Source organism: Lathyrus oleraceus, chromosome 1 (assembly GCF_024323335.1).
Source record: "Lathyrus oleraceus cultivar Zhongwan6 chromosome 1, CAAS_Psat_ZW6_1.0, whole genome shotgun sequence".
NCBI lineage: Eukaryota > Viridiplantae > Streptophyta > Magnoliopsida > Fabales > Fabaceae > Lathyrus > Lathyrus oleraceus.
Window position 1 is genome coordinate 388,915,376 of NC_066579.1, and position 5,331 is coordinate 388,920,706.

The 5,331-nt window shown below is 40.5% G+C and overlaps 1 pseudogene; it reads right to left on the reverse strand.

The window, feature by feature from the left end:
* Window positions 1-417: 417 nt before the first annotated feature.
* Window positions 418-517, reverse strand: LOC127116472 (uncharacterized; annotated as a pseudogene).
* Between the last annotated feature and the right edge of the window lie 4,814 nt (window positions 518-5,331).

Genomic DNA, 5,331 nt, shown 5'->3' on the forward strand with positions numbered 1-5,331 from the left:
CTGATTTCAAAGATTTTCCTTCTTTAACCGAGATGGCAGAACCAGCTCGTGCTCTTAGAGATTACGCCGCTCCATCGCAAGATGAACCGCATTCAAGTATTGCTCCGCCCGCAATCGAAGCAAACAACTTTGAACTTAAACCTTCGTTGTTGCAGGCTGTGCAACAGAACCAATTCTCTGGAAATCTTACCGAAGATCCAAACCTTCATTTATCCGTATTTGTCCAATACGCTGATACTGTTAAAGCTAATGGTGTCACTTCAGAGGCAATTCGACTCCGTCTTTTTCCTTTCTCATTAAGAGATAGCGCTAGAAGATGGCTTCAATCTCTTCCTTCCAACTCAGTCACCACATGGAACGAGTTGAAGAAAGTTTTTCTTGCCCGATATTTTCCGCCAAGCAAAACAGCTATGTTAAGAGCCCAGATAAACGGATTTAAACAGAAAGACAACGAGTCTCTTTTCGAAGCATGGGAAAGATACAAAGACATGATGAGACTTTGCCCACACCATGGTTTGGAAGACTGGTTAGTAATTCACACATTTTATAATGGTCTCTTATACAATACAAGGTTAACAATAGACGCCGCTGCAGGTGGTGCACTAATGAACAAACCTTATGCTGATGCTTACCAGCTTATCGAGAGCATGGCCCAAAACCACTATCAGTGGGGAACCGAACGAACAACAGTGGAAAAACCTCAACCGAAAACTGGCATGTACGAGATAAGTAACCTTGATCACGTCAATGCAAAAGTGGATGCTTTGGTCCAGAAGATTGAAAGTTTAAACGTATCGCCTCCAGCAGCCGTGGTTGCCATAACTCAGAATTGCGAGGTCTGTGGAATCCAAGGCCACACTCCTGCGGAATGTCAACTCTTGACTGGAATCCAAACAGAGCAAGTAAACTATGCTCAAGGAAGCCCCTATTCGAATACCTATAACCCAAATTGGAAGAACCATCCAAACTTCTCATATAAGAGTAATAATGCTTTATACGCACCTGGACAGTCTCCAAATCAAGCCCCATCTATACCTCCAGGATATCAGAAACCGAATCCTAACAATAATACCCCTAGAAAATCCAACTTGGAAATCATGATGGAAAACTTTATAGCTTCCCAACAACAAACCAATAAAGATTTCTTAAACCAGAACATACACACTGGCGAACAACTTAAACGACTAGCAAGCAAAGTAGATGCCCTGGCTACCCATAACAAAATGCTGGAAACGCAAATATCTCAAGTAGCTCAACAACAAGCACCTACTGCTGCACCAACTGGTACATTCCCTGGACAGCCCCAACCCAATCCGAGAAGCCAAGCTCATGCAATTATATTGAGAAGTGGAACGGAAGTGGAAGGACCGTCTGACCCAAGGATAGAAAACCAAAACCCTGAGAAATCCATTGAGGAAAGTGAACCTAAGGAAAAGGAAGAGAGTAATAAGGAAACCCTAAAAAAGAAGGAACCTTATGTACCTCCACCACCTTACAAACCACCTATACCTTACCCTCAAAGGCTTGTTAAAACCAAAGATGTAGGCCAATTTAGAAAATTTGTTGATCTCCTTAAACAATTAAACGTTACAATTCCGTTTACCGAAGCTATTACGCAGATGCCCTCATATGCTAAATTCTTAAAAGAAATTCTTTCTAATAAGAGGAAACTTGAGGATAGCGAAACCGTTACACTCCCTGCCGAATGTAGCGCTATAATCCAAAACATGCCCCCTAAACTCAAGGATCCGGGTAGCTTCTCTATACCCTGTCACATAGGAAAATTTGTCATCGACAAAGCCTTATGCGATTTAGGAGCCGGAATTAGCGTTATGCCCTTATCCATATGTAAGAAACTAGAGATGGGAGAATTAAGACCGACCAAGATGTCTGTGCAATTAGCAGATCGTTCCATCAAATATCCTATAGGAATCCTTGAAAACGTTCCCGTACGCATAGGTCAGTTTTACATTCCCACTGACTTCACAATTATGGACATTAGAGAAGATGATACGACACCTATTATACTAGGAAGACCATTCTTAGCAACTGCCGGTGCAATCATAGACGTAAAACGAGGACGACTCACCTTCGAAGTAGGTGAAGAAAAAATTGAATTCATTCTTTCCCAATTCTTGAAAGCACCTGCAATAGAAGATACATGTTACTTCATGGATATCATCGATGAATGCATAAAAGAAGCAGAGTCAGGAGAAGTCAAACCATCAGACTATCTTTTAGAGGACAAATCTAAACAATGCCTAGCAATAACACCAGATCCTACGCAGTGTCTTAACAAACCAACCCCTGATTTGAAAACACTTCCCAAAAATCTGAGATATGAATTCCTAGACTTAGAACTTGAACGACCTGTGATAGTTAATGCAGATCTAGGAAGACTCGAAACAGAAAAACTCCTACATATCTTAAGAAAATATCCAACTGCACTAGGATACCACATCACCGATCTTAAAGGAATAAGCCCTTCTATTTGTATGCACCGCATCATGTTAGAAGAAGACTGTAAAACCTCTAGGGAACACCAGAGAAGACTAAATCCGATCCTAAGTGAGGTAGTAAAGAAAGAAATAACTAAGTTATTAGAAGCAGGTATTATATATCCTATATCTGACAGCAAATGGGTTAGTCCTGTACACGTTGTACCCAAAAAAGGAGGCATAACCGTTATTGAAAACGAAAAAGGAGAAACTATAACTAAACGAATCGAATCGGGATGGAGAATGTGCATTGATTATAGGAAACTAAACAAAGCAACCCGAAAAGATCATTTCCCTTTACCATTCATTGACCAAATGTTAGAACGATTAGCTAAACATTCACATTTCTGTTATTTAGACGGTTATTCAGGCTTCTTTCAAATACCAATTCACCCTGATGACCAAGAAAAGACAACATTCACATGCCCTTTTGGTACCTTCGCGTATAGACGAATGCCGTTTGGTCTGTGTAATGCCCCTGCAACTTTTCAAAGATGCATGATGGCAATATTCGCCGACTTTCTCGAAAACATCATGGAAGTATTTATGGATGACTTTTCTGTATACGGACAAAGTTTCGAAGAATGCCTTGAAAACCTGGAAAGAGTTCTGGAGCGATGTGTAAAAGTAAACTTAGTACTTAATTGGGAAAAGTGCCACTTTATGGTACAAGAAGGAATTGTTTTAGGACACATCATCTCGAACAGAGGAATTGAAGTAGACAAAGCCAAAATAGAGGTAATCGAAAATCTTCAACCCCCAAGAACCGTGAGAGAAGTACGAAGCTTTCTAGGACACGCCGGTTTTTACCGACGATTCATCAAAGACTTCTCTAAGATAACTAAACCCTTAACCGGACTGTTGATGAAAGATGCTGAATTCATATTCGACGATAACTGTTTAAAAGCATTTCAAACTCTTAAACAAGCATTGATCTCCGCACCCATTATGCAGACACCAGACTGGAATGAACCATTCGAAATAATGTGCGATGCCAGTGATTATGCTGTAGGTGCTGTTTTAGGACAAAGAAAGGATAAAAAGCTCCACGTTATATATTACGCTAGCAGAACCCTGGATGAAGCACAGATGAATTATGCCACAACCGAGAAAGAACTCCTAGCAGTGGTATTTGCGCTAGATAAATTTCGTTCTTACTTGGTAGGAGCCAAAATAATAGTTTACACTGATCACGCTGCTATCAGGTACCTTTTAACAAAAAAGGATGCTAAACCTAGACTCCTAAGATGGATCTTGTTACTACAAGAATTCGACTTAGAAATCAAGGACAAGAAAGGAACTGAAAACGTAGTAGCAGACCACCTCTCTAGACTTGAGAACCTTGAACCAGAAAGAACATCCATTAATGATGATTTCTCGTATGATAAACTCATAGCTACTTTGGAAGAGAACAACTCCGACATGCAAGTAGAAACCACCTTAGCTATATCTGTCATACCATGGTACGCTGATCTAGTCAATTATTTAGCTGTCGGAATAGTTCCACCTACTTTATCTTACCAGCAGAAGAAACGATTCTTCCACGACATCAAACACTATTACTGGGATGATCCCTTACTTTTCAAAAGAGGCCCCGATGGTATTTTCCGTCGATGTATACCCGAAGAAGAGGTAGAAAATATAATCCAACACTGTCACTCTGCGCCTTATGGTGGACACACAAGTACATCCAAGACCTGCTCTAAAATCCTACAAGCTGGCTTTTATTGGCCAACTATATGGAAGGACGTACATGCGGCTATTAAGGAGTGTGACAGATGTCAACGCACGGGAAACATATCTAGACGTGACGAGATGCCACAAAAAGGTATTTTGGAAGTAGAGATTTTTGACGTGTGGGGGATAGACTTCATGGGACCCTTTCCATCCTCTTTCGGTAACAAATACATACTCGTGGCAGTTGACTACGTATCAAAATGGATCGAAGCTATAGCTTCTCCAACAAATGACACCCGAGTAGTAACTAGACTCTCTAAAAATATAATATTTCCGAGATTTGGCATCCCAAGAATAGTAGTCAGTGATGATGGATCACACTTTATATCCAAGATACTCGAAAAACTACTACTTAAATATGGAGTGAGACATAGGATAGCAACACCTTACCACCCTCAAACCAGTGGACAAGTGGAAGTATCTAACAGAGAAATCAAGCAAATACTAGAAAAAACGGTCGCCACTTCAAGGAAAGATTGGTCATTGAAATTACCAGAAGCTTTATGGGCATACCGAACTGCTTATAAAACTCCCATAGGGACGACCCCATTTAAGCTCATTTATGGAAAATCCTGTCACCTCCCGGTAGAATTAGAACATAAAGCCTATTGGGCTATTAGAAATTTAAATTTGAATTATAAAGCCGCCGGTGAAAAGAGAATCCTTGACATAAACGAATTAGAGGAACTCAGAAGAGACGCCTATGAAAATGCCAAAATCTATAAAGAAAGAACAAAACAATGGCATGACAAGCGTATATCAAGGAAAGTCTTCAAGCAAGGCGACGCAGTACTTTTATTTAACTCTAGACTAAAGTTATTCCCGGGAAAACTACGATCCAGATGGTCAGGACCTTTTCATATCACTAAAATCTTTCCCAGTGGAGCGGTAGAAATAAAAGGACAATCTACAGAACCGTTCACCGTAAACGGGCAACGTCTGAAACATTATCACTATGCGGAAACCAACGAGGATTCGCAAATTCTACACTTAGACGAAACGCCCCCAGGACTCATAGACTATATTTAACAGTTTCTTTGTCGAGCTTGCGACATTTAAACAAAGCGCTTAGTGGGAGACAACCCACAAATTAATC